We start from the raw sequence: 21,079 nt of genomic DNA on the forward strand, positions 1-21,079 counted from the left end.
GAGGGATAATCTCTAGCTTTAAAGGAACTATGTAAAATTAGGGTACTGCCTACACAGGTGAGCCCCAATTTCTAAAGATCTGACTTTCCAATTCCCTCATGATTCTGTATTTATTAAGATAATCTCCCCACAGTAAGAATCAAACTTTGGATTAATAACCACATACCAAGTATGATGCAAACACTCGGCAAGTGCAGTCATTGGCAATAAAACATGATGCACTTATTCAGAAAGCCTGGATTTATAAACAAATATAGCAAATCCAAATGGCCTCTAAACCAAATTAATTCCAGCAAAGGAATAATCTTTCATTGAACGGCTAAAGAACAGAAATGATGATTCGTGTAAGTAAAGAATAGTTTACCTACCCAGAAAAAAAAAAAATCAGCAAAAATAAAAACAAAAAACACAGGATACAGGAGAAAGGACAGCTCTCAGCACTAAATGCAGGTAACCCCTGATTTCTAATACTTCCACTTATACCTACACATCTAGATACAAATTGGGCATTAAACCAATGGTAACCAACAATGAGAACTTACAAATAGTTCTACCTTTCTTCACATGGTAATCTTCTCATAATTATATCAATACCATACTCTGACATTATCTACTCAGCCTTCTTTGGTTTCTTACACTTACTGTTTATATATTTCTATTTTTGCACAGATCATACTGAAATTTTGGTTTTCATATAGGTCTTCCTTATTAGACTGTGAACTTCTTGATGTTTCCATTTTCCTGTGTCTTCTACATGCCTAACACAGTTCCTGGCACACAGATAGTAAATAATAAATATTATTTATTACATAAAGATGAATGAAATGGGTGATAGGTAAAATAGATTAGTAAAATAGATTAGTTAGATAGCTACCAAAAATTCTTGAGTGAGTAGATAAAAGCAGGGGTCTAGACTAACTAATAAAGGAACAAACAAACTCATTCATTCCAAAAGAAAGAATCTGCAAGGATAAGTAAATCAGAAACATTTGACTTTCTTTCTTATAGCTCAAAATACTTTCGTATGTTAAGTTTATTTAAAAGCTTCTATTAAAAGGGCCTAAAAGCAGTGTCACTCCACAAGCAATGAGCACTTCAAGTCCTCAGATCCTGGTTTTAAATACTATTCCCCAAAAAGAAACCATGGTTTTTTTGAAGAAATACATGACTCCAAACCTGGAGCACAGAAAGAACAAGTGGATCCTGAGAACTCTTGTAGCGTCAGAAAGCAAGGAAATGCGCTAAGACCAGTAGGATCTGTGAAAAGGACCAAGCACCAAGTTAAAGGGGCTTCCACTGGCTACATTTAGGACAAGTTGAGCACTCAAAAACAAAACAAAACTCTAATTGAGTGTAACATATTGAATAAATTTATAATAATGAAACTATATAATATTTGAGGAATGAGAGGGATGAGGAAAAGGGAGTGGAGTGGGGTGGGAAAAGGAAATCTCTTCTTTACAGAAGAATGCCATAAATATGAAGAAATTACTGAAATCTAAAATCACTATTTTGTAACCTCTGATGTAAAAATCAATTTAGGCAAAATCATCAATGTATGCTGAAGTAATTAGGTAAGAGGTTGCTCAGAAACAGAAAATTCACCACCTGCCAAAATATTACCTCACAGATTATTTTGCAATGTAAAGGGGAAAATGTATCTTTAGAATGGAAAGATCTAGTTGTCACTACTTTAATTAACTTAAAGTCATCAAACTTGACATGATTCATAATAGTAAGACAACTTGATATTATGTGATTCATGAAATGACAAATATGAAATAAACATCATTACCTATGAAGCATTCTCACCAGAAATGTTTAACCCAATCTAATCAAGCCTCTAGACCAAGGGTTAAACCTTTTTGTCCTGTGGATTCTTTGGCAGTCTGGTAAGGTCTACAGACCCATTTCCAAAATAACGTTTATAATCCATAAAATACATAAGATTACAATGAACAGTTATACTGAACTACAGCTATCAAATTATCTTTTAAAATTGTAATATAGTAAAATTTTTGCTTCTTGATTAATACAAATCTAAATTTCTAAGCAATAAATGAACATAAATATTTCAAGATACCTGCAACAATTTAATGTAATATGAAGACATCTGAAATTTCTCTTGGTGACAAAGTTACAGGTAGTGCTAACAACCCTATGAAGGGTTTTCTACACTCATAATTAACTAAAATTCAGTTAAAGCAGGGTTTAATGTCAAGCACCATTGACACTGACATTTTGAGCTACACAATTCTTTGTTGTTGGGGGCTCCCCTCGGTACACTGTAGGATCTTTAGATGCATTCCTAGCCTCTATCCAGCTGATGCCAATAACAGCCTCCCAGCCAATTGTGACAACCAAAAATGTCTTCAGACAAAGCCAAACATTGCTAGGTGGGAGAAAAGAGGAGACAAGACAAAATCATCCCAGTTGAGAACCAGTGAATGAAAACAAAGATATAATTTTTACCCATCTAAAGTTCACAGACTCCCTCAGTTCTATCCACAGACCCTACAGACTATGTAAACCGAAGGTCAAGTACCTCTGATGTAGACCTATCTTCCAGTATAAGAAAAAAGAGGGAAACAGGATAGTGAGATTTAAACCACAACACAGGGAAACAAACAAATTGAAAATATGAGACATTCTACAACAAAATTGGTCTGGACACTTGGATCAATGTCATTTTTAAAAGGTGGGGAACTATTCTACATTAAAATAAAGAGACAGCAACTAAAGGCAATATGTGAGCCTTCACTGGATCCTGGTTAAAGAAGAAAAAAAAAATGGCTCCAATACATTCTTGGGACAACTGAAAATTTTTGAATATGAATTGGATGTTATATGATATTCTAGAATTATTATTAATTTTCTTAGGTATATTAATGGTATTGAGAGTATGGGAAAATGTCCTTATACTCAGGACATGAACACTGAAGTATTTAGAAGTGAAGTATGCACTTACTTTCAAATGATTCAGCAAAAAAATACACACAGATAAAACAAATACCGCAAGATGTTAAAAATGGTTTATCTCAGTGAAATACATATGAGTGTAACATGTTCTTTTACTTTTCTGTATGTTTTTTATTTTTCACAATAAAAAGTTGGGGGATAGAAACTTTACATAGTTGTCAATGTTAAACAGACAAATAATGCAAAATATAAGTATCAGAGAAAAGGGAAAACATGCAATTTGTAACTGTTAATCTACCTGAAGATGGCGTTATTGTACAACTTCAAATATGCAAGAAAAAATCAATAAACTTCAATCAAGTTTCAAAGTTGCAGAAGAGTAATATCACATTTAGAAACTGGAATTCCTTAAAGGATGAATGAGAAGGCAGCTGAGACAAACATTTACCGAGGCATTACCCAGATACTGTGCAAAAATTTATCCCCTTGCTTCTACACTGTAATATTAACTGCTTAAAGGAAGCATTGATATTACAAAATCATTTACAGTCAACTCTGAACTATTCATGAAATTGTCTATTACAGGTAAGGTAATAGCAAAAGTCTTTTTCCCCTCTACCATTTCAATGTATACAAAACATTTTACCAGAGTGGTTAAAACACAGATAAACTAACAAACCACTTTACTTCTGTTCTCCTATTTTTCAAAAGTGATACTCTACTTTATAATATACCCTACTTAATAAAATCTAAACTTGCCTGCCGTCTATCGTCCTTTGATCATACTGTGGGCCTCTAACTGGTCTCTCTGCTTCCAATCTAAATCATTCTACACATTGCTTTAGGATTAATCTTCTAGAAAGTTTTCATTTTGTCATATTTCAGCTCAAAAACCTTTAATATTATTCATCAACTTCCAAACAAATGTCAAGCTTCACAAGCTGGTACTCAAGGATTTCCACAACTGATGTTTACCTTCCTTTCTAACCCTATTTCCAATTACCCATGGATAATCTTTATTCCAGACATCGTGGTCTAACTGTTCCTCTAATCCATCACGCTATTAAGGTCTCCTAGTCTTTGTTATGGTTGTGCCCTTCCTGGAGTATTCATACCATCTTTGTACCTATCTAATGCCTCTTGTCCTTCCAAAGGTCATTTCAAATTTCACTTTTAGATTATGTATCTTAAGAAAACAAATACATACACACTCCAAAACATTAAAAATAGAACTGCAGACTCCACATCCATTAGGATGATTACTACCTAAAACAATAATAACAACAACAACAACAACAACAAATAAATGTTGGCAAGGATGTGGAGGTACAGGAAGCCTTATGCACTTTTGGTGGGAAGTAAAATGGTGCAGCCATTAACAGAAAACAGCATGGCAATTCTCCAAAAAAGTAAAAATAGAATTATCATATGATGGAGCAATTCTACTTCTGGGTATATACCTAAAAGAACTGATAAAAGGGTCTTGGGGAGATATTTGTACACCCATGTAACAGTAACATTATTCAAAATAGCCAAGAGGTGGAAGCAAGGAAAGTGGCCATTGAAAGATGAATAAACAAATGTGGTACATATACACAATGGAATATTATTATTATTCAGCCTTAACAAGGAAGGAAATTCCGACTATGTTACAGCATGGATGAACCTTGAAGACATTATACTAAGTGAAATTAAGCCAATCACAAAAAGACAAATACTGTATGATTCCACTTACATGAAGTATCTAAACAGTCAAAATCATAGACACAGAAAGCACAATGTGGTTGTCAGGGGCCAGGGGAGGGGAAATAGAGAACTGTCTGATGGGTTATAGTGTTTCAATTTTGCAAGATGAAAAAAGTTTTGAAGATTGGCTGCACAACAATGTGAATATACTTAACACTACTGAACTGTACACTTAAAGATGGTTAAGATGATAAATGTTATATAATACATATTTTTACCACAATTAAAATTTTTTGAAATAGGATTACAGAATACTTAAAGACATAAAAATGTGTAACATATATTGTTAAGTGGAAACAGTTTTCAGAACAATATGTAGAGTACGATCCCAATTTTCTACTTTGAAGTAAGAATACACATTTGCAAAAAAAAATTGCAAACATATACCACAATATTAAAAATGGTTACCTCCAAGTGACAGAATTCCAAGAAATTTGTACTTTTGTTTGTGCTTTTTTAAATTTTCCAAATGTTCTTCTATGAAAACAAATTACTATCTGTGTATTAGCAGGGTTATCCAGAGAAACAGACCCTACAGGATACTTATAAAAGAGTTATTCAAGGAAATGGCTCACCACCCAGTTATGGAGGCCAAGAAGTCCCATAATCTGTCTTACGCAAGCTGGAGAACCAGGAAAGCAGATGGTAAAATTCAGTCCAAGGCCAAAGACCTAGAAAGCCAGGGGGCCACTGGAATTAAGTCCTGTAGTACAAAGGCCTAGAACCAAGAGCTCTGATTCACGAGGGCCAGAGAAGATGGATGTCCCAGCTCAAGAAGAGAAAACAAATTCATCCTACCTTTACCTTTTTTATTCCAGCCTTCAAAGGATTAGATAAGGATGATGCCTGCCCTCACTGGCAAGGGCAGATCTTACTTTACTCAGTCTACTGAATCAAATGCTAATTTCTTCCAGAAACACCTACAAAGACACACCTAGAATTAATGTTTTACCAACTACATGGGGATCCCTTAGCCCAATAAAACTGACACAAAATTAACCACCACACTTTACTAATCAGCAACAACGCTATTATTAAACTGCAAATACTCACCTTCAGCCTTACACCTACCTCCACTATGAATCTTTTCTAATGATTATAACCCACAGAAAACTGGCTTTCTTTTGAACTTGGGATGCTTATTGTCTGTATCAGCAGTCTATAAACTTTTTTGATCCTGAATCCCATCAGTTAAAAATTTTTAAGCAATCATCATTTACCAATTACGTAGGGTACCACTGTATTAATGTATTTAATATAAAAACATGCTAAATGCAAATTTTTAAAAGATAAAAAGGAAAGACTTTAAAATAATGTAGTTTACTAATTAATGGCAAAATACCTTTTTACTCTATCTTTAACTGATAGCCATGTGACTCACTATGCCTCATTATTATTAAAAATCTTGATTTAAACTTTATGAAATGGTGATTCAAAGGTTTGGCTCTGAGTTCAATTTATTATTTTTTTTAATCTGGCTTTCAATGCCTGTTAAAGAAAAAATTAAAAAAGGATACTTCACAAATGTGTGTAGAACCAAGTGGAAGAAATCACTGATCACACTTTCTAAACTCTCTATTTTGAGGTTCTTAAAACAAGTTAGAAAACTCCAGTCTGGGTTTTTAACAAGTTTATCGTTTAACCAAATAACATAATGATGGAATATTTTCAAACATCCATTTTCAAAATAGATTTACTATAGCATGAGTGTTTCTAGAAAATCAACTACTATATTTTCTCATTCATTATTTAAAAGTAAAAACAAACCAAAAAAAACCACCCTCCAGGAACAGACTGAATATGTTTGTGTATCTGTGTGTTTCATTATTTTTGGTTAAATATTATTGTCAGTCATATGCCATCTCTAAAAAGATCAGCAAATTTGGAATGCTTTTTATTTTTGTTAAAGAAAATAACACATAACATATTCTTAAGTTTGACAACTCCTTTGAGTACTTTTATGTATGGCTGTGGAAAAGCCTGTACTAAGAGTAGGAGAATCCAACTCTGTGGTTTGTTGTTTACTTTCAGTTCCATTATGAGTATTCATCCAAGATATGATTTCTCTACAGGAATCATTTTAGGTTAATTAAACATTCTGTGAGAGTTGGTTTAGTTAAAGCTAGATAACAATCTATAAACAGAAGTAACTACTCGTGTAAGCTCTATTACATCACAAGGATGAACTAAGTAAAGGATACCACTGTTAATCTGTTGAGTTTACTCACTGATCTATATAATGTGACTATCTGATAAATAAACATAAGGACTGACTGTAGATGTTGGTATCAATCCTCATAATAAATATTAGTAAAGGTTCATTAATTTTTTATTTAGACAAAAAATGAATAGTCCTTAAGTTGGGTGGAATCTTATAAGGAGTTTGGACTTAATGCACAAGACTGTGGTGAGTCATTATAGACTTAAGATACTGGTGTTGATTATATCACTCTGGAGACAATTAGTGAAGAGGGCCAAGTACAGAACCTAAGAGGACTCAAACATCACTGAAGAAAGAAATGAAAGAAAAATATAAAGAGAAACTACTGATAAAGATGGAAAGGAACATCCAAGAAGGTGGGGGGGGGGAAATTAAGAGAAAAAAATCAGCTCAGAATGTGCAAATAAAATAATAAGGAAAAAACCTCCTTTAGATTTGGCAATTAGGAAGTGACCAATCACATAGGAAAGCAACATCAAGTCCAACAGTAGGGGTGCAAGCTGACTGCAGTGGACGGAGTGGGATAGAAGGTGAGGAAATTAACACACAATGGCTATTGTTTCAAGAGACCCAATTATGAGATTACAAACAAAATATATAGTACAATCTCATTTTGATACAGAAACGTTTTATAGCTATATATAATGTATGAAACGATAAACAACAAAATGTTGAGAGTGGTTATTAACAGGCTTTTCCTGACCATATAGTATCTAAGCATATCCTCCCCTTACCCTATGCCCCATCCAACATATATATCCTGTAATTTTCTTACTAGCATTATGGTTTGTGATCTTTATAGTACTTTCTCAAATCATAAATGATTACTTATTTACCTGCTTATTTCCTGTCTCTCCCACTATACTGTAAATTTATATTTATTTCATTCTTCTTCCTATACCAAACCCAGTACAGAGACTAAGCACTCAGTGAACTGCATGAATGTTCAATGAATGAATGAACTAATGAATGACTATCATGGAAAAAGAGGTAAGCACACACAAGCCACTAACAGTGTCCCATTTAAGTTCATGTATATTCAAAGCAATCTAAAAACCTGTCAAAAATATGTTACCTTGTTTGTATAACACTACCTGACTTTCTAAAATTTGATTCTATATCTCTACCTTCCCTTAAACAATATAATACACTGGTTAAGAAAACTGGCCATAAAATGAGTTAGATCTCTTGTCAGTTAGCTGTGTGACCTCTGACAACTTTCTTACGTTCCTAAGTCTCAGTTTCCTCATTTGTAAAATGAGAGGCAACAGTATCTCCCTCATAGGAGTGTTGTTATATTTAAATGAAATATAACTTACACAGCCACTGTAAGCTCATGACACAATACCTGGCACACAGTAGATATTCAATAAATAATTGCAACCACTACTATTTATTATTATTACTATTATAAACATCTTAAGCCTTAACATTTGGACTGTGCCATACAAAATTTTAAAGTAAATTTAAACTTTAGGATCCCAAGCCTCCTTTATTGGTGTCCTTTGCTTGAGTGCACCTGGTTTGAGTGGAGGGAAGGAGAAGAGACAGCAAACCAATATGGGCGGATAATTACATTAATTTCCTATCAGAAAAGTAGCCGAAGCCTAGAACAGTGGTCCTCAAAGCCACGCCAGCAAAAGGAAAGTAAAAGGAAAGAAAAAATAATACTATAAAATGATGATGAAACTAGAAAACAAGGCGTAAAACAGAAGCAATTTTGGACAAAAACTATGTTTGTGGGAGAAAAGAAGGATGATGAGGCAGAGAGGCTAGAAATGTCTTTGGAAGGCATCTGAATAAAGATCAAAGTTCAATCCATGGGAGTGGAGTGCATGAGATAAAAATTACAATCTCTGAGTTGGATGGGACTTTATTTTTAATTTTTTTTTCAGGGGAATGCTCAAACGCAGCCCTCCACTACCACAAGTTATGCAGCGGAGTTTTCCACAAATATGGGAAATTGCAAGGGTCAGCATAACCAGAATACAATGGATAAGTTTCACCCTGGGAAAACCACCTTCATGATCATGGTATCTTCCCTGCCAAGGTAAGTATGGACACTACTTTAAAAGATCACCTGACTAACTGTCTACCCAATATATGAATCCTTTCTACAAGGGATCTTTCTGCCTCGACTTGAAAACCTTCAATAATGGAGAAATGACTAGTTCAAAAATAGATCATTACTATAAAACAACTAAAATTGCTTTAGGAAAAAACACTCTTTCTTGTAGTAAACAGAATCCTGCCTCCCTGAATTTTGCATCATTATTCCTAGTTCAATTACATTACAGGAATAATAGAGTAAATAATTCTAGTCACAGGAAAGTAATACTACAAAAGAAGAAAGTGCAGAAAAGGAGGGCTAATGAGAGCTCAGAGCAATGGGTGGGGCAAACACATTTAAGAGGAAAGTAAGGAAGCAATTAGAAAAACTATCCATACAGAAGCCAAGGGAGAAGTGTCCAGGAGGAAAGTATGAACAGTAGTGTCAACATACTGCAAAGAGAGAGGTCAAGGAAGTTATTAACTTCAGGAAGGATACTGGATGAGAACAGCTTTAGGACAGTATTTAGGGCAGAAGCCATGTCACAATAAATTAAGTACGTGATAAAATAATAAAGGCAACAATATCAACATCTTTTTGGTGATGAAAGAAAAGAGTCTAAGACTTGAGCAAGAATTTTTTTAGACCACAAAGATCTGAGTGTATTCGTATGCAAATAGCAAGAAATCAACTGTAGGGTGAGATAAAGACACAATCTTTTTTCTTTCTTTCTTTCCTTCTTTTCTTTTCTTCTTTCTTCTTTCTTTTTTCTTTTCTTTTTTTTTTTTTTTTTTTTGCATTCTAGTGCTTGGGCACCAGCCAGTGGTCCAACCTGATGCCCTGGGATGAGAGGTTTCTTTCTAAGAGACAGGAGTGGGAGATGACAGAAGAGTTAGATACTCATCGGCATGGGGTGGGATGGGGTGGAGAGGAAGAAAAAAAAAAACCAAAAAAACAGAGAATACCACACTCAGAGACTATGAGGCATCTTAGGGCAGAGCCACCTTGACAAAAACAGGACTTTGTCAGGCAACAGTAAGAAAATGAGCAAGCTGATCCAGAAAAGTCCCTTCCATCTTATTCTTGTGCCTAATGCCCTTATCTGGGGTGGGCAGGAAGATCAGCTGGGACTTGGATGAACCTGGATTGCCTCCCTTCCACCACTAGTTCTGACAATCTAAGTCCTAAGATTACTGAAAATATGTTATCCATGAAAGGATGGCAGAGGAGAGGGAAGCAATAGAAGGAAAAGAAGAAGAATTACATCATTATTAATATATGACTAAACACGATACAGTTCATAACTGCTTGCTTTCATTCACATTATTTTCTTGGTCTTCTAGCAAGAAGCCTACCAAGAAAACATTTCTGAATGAATCAATGATTCCTATTATATGGATAAAGAAACAAGTTTAAGAGTAATTTGGTTTCAAACAACTTAACTAGCTGACTGTGAAGGTACAATTTGCATTTTCAGATCTTCTGATTCTAAATTCCATATCTCTGTCACCAAACCACATTGCCTTTCCAGAAAAAAACAAAACACAACACCTAAGTTTTTCACTATTGCCTCCCATCCATTTCAAGCACCCAGTGGCTTACTTTTCTGTCTTCTTTTTCTCCTTATCAGGTCAATTACTGATCCAACAACAATTATTCACAAAAATAATTATTATTTAAGTCCAGCTTGTATTAAAAATAAATGACAGCAATAACATTTGATTGTGATAATTTTTTAAGACTTGTTTTTTAAAAGCAGTTTTAGGTTCAAAGAATTTTGTACAACTGGGACAGCCAGAAAATTATTCCTCAGGGAAAAAGATAATACACACTTTCATCAATATAATTTACTATTTTTCTTAGTAAAAAGATTATTCCTGAGCTGCAATGTAGGATAAATATGCTACTATGTGCCATCAAGATGCATAGACAAGTACTTATTTCTATGACAGCCTTAATTTGTTAGTATTTCTTGAAACCCAGATCTTTATGTTTAAATTTTAGCTTCATTATTGAGATCATTGTGAGCACTAAGTTTATGATAAATAATTTTTTTAATTTTTAAGTACTTTTAAAAATTATGATTAGATTGGATTCTGTCAGGTGATAAATCATATACTTAAATAGTGTAGAAATATATTGTTATTTGTGTCTTGGCTATATGAAAGAAATTTAACTATACCGTTTATCAGAAATTGACCCTTAAAATTCAAGAAGTGTTACGGGAAATGTTTCTTAGAATTTGACAGATTGAGATATTTTAAATTACTATGATTAAAAAATAATCTCTACAAATTTCTATCAAATCGACCTTTGGTTGGACAGTGTGGTTTTTCTTTTTTTTTCCTTGCCTCTATCAGTATTTCTAAATTGGGGGAAATCAAGTCGAAGCTAAAGGAACACCGAAGATAAGAACACGGCTGCACTAATCTAATTTGCTTTTTCCTTACATTTCCAGTTGACATTTATGAAAACCTGTTCCTTGCAGGAAACTCTGAATACATGTGTTTCCTGAAGGTCCTTATTTACTGTTGATTTAGTGACAAGAAGGAACAATAAGAGAGAACCTTAACTAGGAGGCTACAAAGTATAAATATTTATAATACTAAATGTACATATTTTTAAATGGCTGTAAGTGATATTTCATGTGTGACACCCTTAACAGGAATAAAAATCATAAATATCCTCAAAAAACAATAAAAATATATTTTTTAAATCTAGATGTTATTCAAAATAAAAGCAATGTCTTTTTTCCCTAGCACTAATCAGCAACTTAATATAGCAGCCTGAAATTAACTAAGGGTCACAGGCCTGGAACTGAATGATGAAACTCTACAGTGATAAAATCTGTCTCCAGCATGTAAAAAATTCAGTTAAAACAAAATATAACTTGGATGCTTTATTTCACTCTTTTGGGCCACTGATATTACTGTACTACTAGTGAAATCTTTGTCAAAGTGAATCAGAATAGAACACTGGTATTCTGTTCTTGGTGTCTTGGCCAAAGTTTAGCAAATAAATCCCAAAATCACTCATTCAAAGTTATTGGAGAATACAAATGTCTTAAATATGTAAACCAGTAGGCATTTATTAATATGGCTACAAAAAGAATAAATTTAAAATAAAATCTAGGCGGGTAGGGGATAGTTCAGTGCTTAGCCTGCATGAGGTCATGCGTTTAATCCCCAGTACCTCTATTTAAATAAATAAATAAACCCAATTACCTATCCCCACCAAAAAAAAAGAAAGAAATTAAAATAAAACTTGTATAATCTACCCTACCCTGAAAACAGGTGCTAGAAGAAAATTATTTATTAATATATTCCTAAAGAGAACAAAAATGACACTTGGATTTATCCACTGATTCGGGTTATCCCTGCCTTGCTTTTTGTTTTTTAGGGTAAAAATAATCTAGTGCTAAGTCTATTTTTATTAATAAAATATATTTTATATCTAGGTCCTTAAAGGGGAGGGTCTTTAAATAATCTAAACAAGTATGTACTGTATAAATGTTAAGTAACAATAAAGATGATGCTTTCAAGAAATTTTAAAGAAAATAAAGCAAAATAGCTAGAAACTCATCTGCAGTAAGTCAGTAAGTGGTTCAAGAATGAAAATATTAAATGTTAGTTTAAGGAATAAAGTAAATAACTATAAAGTTCATTAGCACAATAACCCCAAGCCAACAATAAATTAATATTTTAATTAATCACTGGTTACCATTACCTCTATACCTCTCCCCACTGATTTGGTCTCTTAGCCCAATTTTGCCTTACTAGCTTCTCTACTTAGCTTGGATCCCATGGTCAACTAGTTCAATAGTTTCCCTTGCATGTTCAATTCTCTCCTCCCTCATCCATGCTTTGTTCCTGGCTGCAGAACACTGTCAGAGAAAATTTATGTAAAACATGCAGATTATACATTTATGAGCTCCAAAATCAAGTGAGGCCCCCTACTCAGTAGTCCTTTCACTTATTTATCCTGAAACACTTCTCTTTCTCAAACCCTACAGTATTTATGGCAAACTTTCATTACTACCATGTCCCCTAGCTTACCTTCATCAATCTCATGCTCAAAAAGTAACTGTCTACTTCACACCAACTTAAAAAAGTCCTCAGATATGACTTCTTCCATCCCTATGCAAAGGTACCTAACCTTTACCTACACACAATTCCTAACTTTCTGAGGTACAGTATGGTGTCTACTCCTTTCCAGAGTTAATTCCCCAACCTGCTGTTCTGAATCTCACCTTTCTCCATTTCATGTGAGACCTTGTTCTATTAATTATTCCCTGACTCTCTCATCTTCAATCTCATCAGTCCATCAAAAAAAATTTTCAAGTACTAAAACTAAAATTCTTTCCCTCCACTCCATCTATTCAAGTTACTTACTTTTGCCTCCCCTTCACTAGGAGACCTCTATTCTCTCTTTGGTCTACCTCCTAGAAATCTGTCTCCCATTCTCACCACTCACTTGGCTTGGGAAAAGCTGAGGAATGACCTGATTTCTAAAATCAATTGCTTATATTCAGTCTTCATCTAACCTGACCTCAATGCTCTCAAAAGTCATTGAAGGTAATAAATGTAGATGGAATGAAAGAATCAGAAAAATCATCATTTGTAATCTTCCAATGTAATAACTGATTCAAGCAAAGATCATTTAATGGATGCTAAAACCACTGGTTTAAAAGGTTGTTAAGAACAGGATATTTATTTGGCCATGAAGTACCTACCACATTATCAATTATTTATTAAATAGTAGAGAGCTCTGTCAGTTCTCACCTTTACCAAGTGATCAAGCTAGAATCACCAACAGTGGGACAGCCTGACATTATGTGTCTCCTGATACAATAAAGTGGTAGGTATGTATATCATCTGTGTGGTATTCTTGCCAGAAATATTCAACGAGAATCTAATCATAAAGAAACATAATTCAGAATATGGAATATACTCGAGGACAAATACATCTACTTTTTAAAGGATAAACCAAAGAAGAGAGGGAGTCAGTGGGACTAGTCCAGACTGGGAAAGACTGAAGAGACATAACAGCCAATTGCAACGCATGAATTTTGATCGAATCTTTCATTAGAGGGAGAAAAAACACTATAAAGAATTTTGGGACAAATGGGAAAATTTAAGTATGGACTATATGCTGAATAATGTTATTGAGTAATTTTTGATATTCTAAGGTATAATAATGGCACTGTGGCTGTGTAAGAGAATGTCCCTGTAACTGGGGGATGCATGCTTAAGATACAGGAGTAAAGCCTCATGATATTTACGTCACATTTTCAGGTTTGGCAAAAGGGAAGTGTATGTTTGTATGTGTGCTGGGGGAAGAGAGAGAGAGTGAGAGTGAGTGAGTGAGTGTGTGTGTGTGTGTGTGTGTGTATGTGTAAGTGTCCACTCTACTATTCTTGACTTTTCTGTGGGTTTAAAATTTTTCAATAAATAATAATAATAATAATAATAATAAATCAATGAAGGCTTACCAAGAACTAAAGATAAGTAGAAAGGAGTCAGACAAATGGAGGGAAGGAAGGGTGTGCTGAGGAAAGCCCTCCAGGAATAGGGAAGAGTAAGTGCAAAGGCTTAGAGAGAAAAGAGAGTTTATTGCCAGAAACCACAAGTAATTCAATGTGTGTGAGAAAATTATGTATTTAGGGAGAGCAGGGAGTCATGGAGAGTCACTAGGCTAGAGAGATAAGTTGGGGAAAAAAACTTAAATGAATTTATAAATTCGTTAAAGGAATAAGAAATGTAGATTTCATCATGAGGATAAAATAAAGTCACAGAAATCATTTAAGCTGAGGTATGATATGATCAAATTTGCCCTTAAGAAAGATTGCTGATTATTGCACTGAGAATGGTCTGGAGAAGACTAAGACTAGAAGAGAACAGACAGGAAACTTGTAATAATGTAGGGGAGAGATGACAGTAGTCTGAACTCAGATAAAAATAGAGGAGATGGTGAAAACTGGACAGATTCCATATCTTTCTCCACATCTAACCTCATTTCAGTGTCCCACATCCAGATGTACAACTGCCTACTGGACATCTTCACCTACAAATCTCAGAGATATCTAAAATTTAATATATTCAAAACTTAAACTCATTATCTACCATCTTTACCCTCTTCCTCTACCTACCCCAAATTTATTCCTTTTCTAGCTCAGTTAATAGCAACACTGTCTATGTAGTTTCCCAATCTATAAACACAAGAACCAACTTAACTCCCTGACTTCTCTACGTTTTTCAATTTCTATACCAACTTGAACTGTCCCATAGTATGAATTCTATCTCTCAAATTCACCACAAATCCATCCTTTGCTCTCCAATCTAACTGCCACTGCTGTAGCTCAGGATCTTATTTAGCCAAATTGAAAAACAAAACAAAACAAAAAACAAGGCACAAACTTTCTCGACATAATTATAACAATTTCAAAATTTTACTGCATTCATTCACTCTGCAGGAGAAAAATGTCGTAAAATATGATGCATTACCACAATATGCATACACAAACACCTATTCTCTGAACTTACTTTTAGTCAAAAAGCTATTTGAATATAAAATTATCCAAATCAGTAGCACATTTTGCTATGAAAACTTGTCACCACCTTCTACAATCTAATTTTTTTAAGTTCAACGTATTAAAAAGAAAAGAAAACCTACCAATACCACGACATGACTTATTCTGAATACTGTCTCCAACTATTCTACCCTCCTGCTAGCCCAGAAAAATTTCACTGCATAGTGGAATTCTATTAATCTGCAATCTTACTTCTGTATGGTTGTGAAGGAAAGTTGACCAGTTAACAAAATTGTAAGAGATTACATTTTTTTCCCATTCACTTCATGTATTTCAGTTAATTCAACTCTAAATGCTACAGCACAACTGTGGACTACTAGACAAATCGAAACATCTCTTTTTGTATAAAAGAATGTTGAAAATATACAAAAAGAAACAAACGTAGGAGATGAGATTCTACGAATAGTGAGTAAGTTTAAAAACCTCTATTTCTTCCATTAAATCTTCATATTTGAAGAGAAATTACCACTGGTAGAAAAAGTCTTCAAATATAAAGGAAGGCACGAATACTAAATGAAGATAGAAGGAATTATTCCCAAAAATGGAATGATCCAGATAACTATAGCTTACTCTTGATAAGACTAAAACTTTTTGCACAAATAAAGCAATTCTGAACATTTTAATTCTGAAATTAATCATATATTTTTATGACTTTTCAAACAGCGTATTTTGAAAACAAGGTAACCTTTTCTTGATAACTTAATTTCACCATTTTAATAATCAGTTTTATACTGCATAGTAACAGTGATACCCTCAGGTGCTAGTGAAGGAAGTCAGTTTGTCCCTATGTAAGAGACCTTCAGATTATGGTGATAATAACTAGTTCTTTTACTAGTTTATTACCAATACATTTTTAGAATTTCTCTCTTCTCCCTAGAGAGGCTATCAGCAGTCACTGTTTTCTGCCTTGCTATCTATATTCCTGCCTTTGGCACCATCTATATCCCTTTCTTATTTGATTCTTCTGAAATAAGTAACTCTTTCTAATAAATTGAGCTATAATTGATATATAACATATTGGTTTCAGGTACAGTAACTAACTTGCATAGTTATTTTATAGTTGATATAGCATCTTAATACAACATTACCTTAATTCTCACAATAACTTTATAATACAGGAATTATCACTATTCCTATTTTATAGATGAGAAAACTGAAGCTCAGAAAGACTGAGTAATTTATCTAAAGCCAAAGGCTCGTAAAGAGCAAAAGTGATCCCAACTCTTCAATCTTTTCTTCTTTCATCACCAAATTAAGTTTATTTAAAGGAAATTTAAAAGTGGGGCCTATAAGAAAAAAAAGAGATGAGATTCAGTATAGCTCTGAATTTTTCTGGATTGCCAACATACGTTACTAATTAAACACAGCTTACTTTTCTCCTTTCTGTGCAGTTGAAGCTACCAAGAAAAAATCTAGATAAAGAAAACACTATTATTTATCTATCTCCAATTTCAAAAACCTATGCCAAACAGACACAACATTGTAAACTGACTATACTTCAATAAAAATAAATGTATTTTAAAAAAACCTATGCACCAATAACGAACACTTCAAAACATAATAGTTCAAATTTGCAGTAAAATAAGGATGACATTTTCAGAAAAAAAATTTTTTACTTCAGATTTGAAAACTAACAAACTAAAGAATATCTGCATTATGTCATAGATTTCCTTTCACTTTTCCCTCAACTGCCTCCCCTGCAAAGAGAGAGTTGTTAGAGGACGTAAAGGTTAATCTAATCCACCAATGACCACTGAGGGTATCTTCCCACCTGGTGGGAGTCAAGAACATTAGCTCAGGCCCTTACCAGAATCACACAAACTGTAAGTTTTGAACATTACTGATATTTTGGCCAGATAACTCTCTTGTGTAGGGTAGCATGGGGTAGGATATGTCTGTGCATAGCAGGATATTTAGCAACATCCCTGGCTAGATGCCAATAGCACCCCACCTTCAGTTGTGACAACGAAAAATGTCTTCAGACACTGCCAGATGTCCCTTGGAGGGCAAAATTATTCCTGTTTGAGTACCACTGGTTTAGATGTTGCACCCTGGGTCTTTGAAAAAGAAGGCCTCCAACCAGCCCAGTATAATTTTTTTTAATTAAATTTGGATTTTTAAAAACAAGATGGTAACAGTAGAAAAAGATACCTAAATAATACACATGGCATCCTCCTTTAGGTCAAAGCATTTTGGAGGATTCTGTAACGATCTCATCTACATGAGATACATCAGTCCCCACTTCCGTTCCATTCCAAAGATGGGGAAATGTCCAGTTCTCTGCCTATTCTGCTAGTAAAAATGTTAAATATATACATACATAAAACCTAAACAATTCTAACTTGCAAATCTCCATTTCTTGCCTTACATGGCCGCACTATGGTTCTTGAGCCACGCATCCTAGAGATTCAAACTTCTGCTCTTCCAGATTTTCTCATCTGGTTCCTACCATCTATTTGTGAAGCAAGAAGAAAGCTGATGACCTTTAAGGTCCTTCCCAACCCTTAACACCCAATGGCAAAAATACTCCTTCAACTTTTACTTACTGACTCCCAGCTGACTAGGCCACCTCTTGAGATCACTGAATTCGTTCATGCTAACTTTTCTTTCTCCACTCTTCATAGTACTCTATGATGAATACAACCAAGCAGTATGTTAACTGTTTAAAACATCGCTTATTTAATACCAGTGATTAGCTGATTATTCCCTCACTCAAAATATTTTAAACGTGGCAATTGATTTTAAAAGAAAAACTTCTCACGCAGCTGATACTACTCATATGAATGGACCACAATAAGCAAATATTGAGATGGAAAGTGGTTGCCTCGGTCTGGGGGTGGGGTGGGGTGGGGAGAATGGGAAGTAACTGCTAATGGGCAGAGGTTTCTTTTTGGGGTGATGAACATGTTCTAAAATTAGAGTATGGTGACAGTTGCACAACACTGTAAATATACTAAAAATTGTTTAATTTAACACTTTAAATGAGTGTATTTTACTCAATAAAGTTGTAAAAAGCTAAAAGCAGGAAAAAGGAACTTTAATCAACTTTTATTCATAGGAAAAGGAATGTGATTAAGAAATTCTGCAAAGTTTGCCATTTCATGAGTTATGTAAGATTTGATTTTAATTCTGTCATAAAAATTTAACACCTAACCAGAAATAAATTTTAACATTTCCAGAAAACAAACATGCAAATTTAATCATTTTTTCCTAGTAAACTTTGGATAATTTGAAAGCAATGAAAAACATTTCAGAGTCAAATGCTAAAGTAACAATACCTCTCCAAGAACAAAATTTATTAGAACAAAAATATCTTTTCTTTTAAAAGTCATCCTCAGATTGTAATCTCTCCTAATAGCGCAATATTTCTGAAGTTAACAGAGCATATTTTAATAGCCAAATCACAACAAAATTGCCAACATCTAATCCCCCAAACCACAAATATCAATCGCCCAAAATTTGCACATATTAATAATTTTACCAAAACCTATCATAAGCAATGATGACCACTATGAACCACCAAGTAACACCTATTTCTAGGAAATAAGACTGACTGCAATACAAATACAGTCAAGCAAACAAATCCCATCATTCCATCTGTTCTATCATAACTGCTTAGAAAGCATTAAGGCTCTCAAGGTACTCTACCAATTAGAACTCTCCGTCATATTTATAAAAGTCAATCTGAATGTCTATCAAAATCTACAGTTTAAACTACCACAATAACACATTTCTCAGTATACTATCATGACATCACTTGCCTTGTAAGCATTTACTATTAAGATTGCCCTGGGGTTTGACAAATCAGAAACAGAACCAATTAAAAACAAAACACAAAAACATTCCAATTTAATTCTTCGAAAGTAAGGAGCGCCTCAGTAAGGACAAAAGTAAACCTGGTTAAAAGGGAATTTTTTTTTAAAATTGCAACCCGGGTCAGCCAAAATTCTAAAAATACCATCCTGAACTCAGCACACGGACAAACCAAGTGGTTAGTTATAATGGGGAGGCAAAAGTTCCCTTGTCAACGACAGGAGGGCAGGGGAGGCCTGCCTTTGTATCAATGCAGGGATGGAAAGAAGCAGAACCGAAGAAAATTAACTACTGAACAAATGACTGCGAGCGACATTGACAAACTGCAAAACACCGAGTTATTCTTTGGGTTGGCCTTCGCCAGGAAGAAAAGTGATTTTTTTTTAATTTAAATTACTCCAGTGGGATCAAAAAGAGGCCAAGGGCTCAGGAGGAAAAAGAAAGGGAAAGTTTTGGGGCAGCATCTAAGGAGGGTGGTAGAAGTTCCACAGCCCGGATCCCCGAGAGGGGCAGCAGGGGCGAGAGCGGCATGGGGGCCGCCGGCCGGAGGTGAGAAGCCCGGCTGCTGGCCCCGACCCCGGAGGGAGACTTAGCAAGAGGAGGTGGCCGGGAGAGATGGAAGCTACGGCGCTGGTCAGTTGTGACCGAAACTCTGCCCGGCGCGGGCCGGGGAGGAGGCAGAGGGGTGGGGGCTCGGTCCCTCTATCCACGGGAGGTCGGGTGAGGGTGGGCCGCGAAGCGCTGGGGCCGAGTAGGGCCAGGCCGACACCTACCTGCGGGTCCCGGGCAGCCGCCCCAGAGCAAGGCCTAGTGCATCGCCGCCGCCTCCAAACCTCCACGTCGCGCCGAGGCTGCTGCTTCGCGGCCGCCGCCGTCCGGAGCCCGGCTGGGCCCGAGCCCGGCTTCCCGCCTCCGCCCCGCGCCGGCTGGCCGGTCGGCCGGGGGAGCACAGGGCCGCCCTCTCGAGCCCAGCTCCGCTTGGGGGTGAGAGGCGGTAGCGGCGGCTCCCTCACGTCTCTCCCGGGTGTCCTGTCAGCCAACAGTTTCCCCCGGGTCCGCAGCGCCGCCTCCGCCGCTGCTGCCACCGCCTCTCCCACATCCCCGGCCTCCGGAGGAGCCGCCGCCGCCGCCGCCGCCGCCGCCGCCGCCGCGCCGCGACCACTACCCCCGGCGCTTCTGCTCCCAGTTCCACTGCTTCCCCTCGCCCCGCCGGCCCGCCTAGGTCCGGCTAGGTTCCGGGGAGACAGCGCCGGAGGCCGCCGCGAGGCCGCCGCAGCCCCCAGCCCACAATCCACCGCGCGGCTCCGCGGGGGCGGGAGGGCCGCGGCCCGGGCCGGGGGGAGCGCTTGCTGCCTCGGGAGAGGGCCGGGCCGGTGAGGACGCCGCCGCCGTTCCCCCGGAGCACGGAATACCCCGCGCAGCTGCTCGGCGCCTCCTCTAATGGGCCTCCACGCAGACAGAAATCCACGCGGAACTCGACTTTCCCCCACGACCCTTCCCCCACCCCGAGGTGCTCTCGCGAGCAGCCCGGTGCCGCCTGCCGCCTGCCCGGGGACTGGTCGGCGACCCCTCAGCGTGGCCCCCGACCACCCTCCACTCCCCGGCCCAGCGAACTCCAGACATCCCTCAGTCACCCAGCACCTATTTAAGCAGATACTTCCACAACATTCCACCTGTCCTTTCACCCCTTCAAAGTGAAGGCTGTTGAGAGTTTCCCGAATAAGTATCCTTCGATAAGTTT

General features: G+C 36.5%; 1 protein-coding gene and 1 non-coding gene across 4 annotated transcripts in view; both read right to left on the bottom strand.

Annotated features, from left to right (window-relative positions):
- VPS54 (VPS54 subunit of GARP complex) overlaps positions 1-20,247 on the bottom strand; it is an 85,015-nt gene extending 64,768 nt beyond the window's left edge. For all 3 annotated transcript variants that reach the window (XR_004326364.1, XM_032497658.1, XM_032497657.1), the window contains exon 1: positions 20,112-20,247. The gene's annotated coding sequence lies outside the window, so the exon portion shown is untranslated. The remainder of the gene's footprint in view (positions 1-20,111) is intronic.
- On the bottom strand, positions 8,779-8,944 carry LOC116669065. The gene has a single exon (XR_004326455.1). It is a non-coding gene; the product is annotated as a U1 spliceosomal RNA (small nuclear RNA).
- Positions 20,248-21,079: the final 832 nt, after the last annotated feature.

Source organism: Camelus ferus, chromosome 15 (assembly GCF_009834535.1).
Source record: "Camelus ferus isolate YT-003-E chromosome 15, BCGSAC_Cfer_1.0, whole genome shotgun sequence".
NCBI lineage: Eukaryota > Metazoa > Chordata > Mammalia > Artiodactyla > Camelidae > Camelus > Camelus ferus.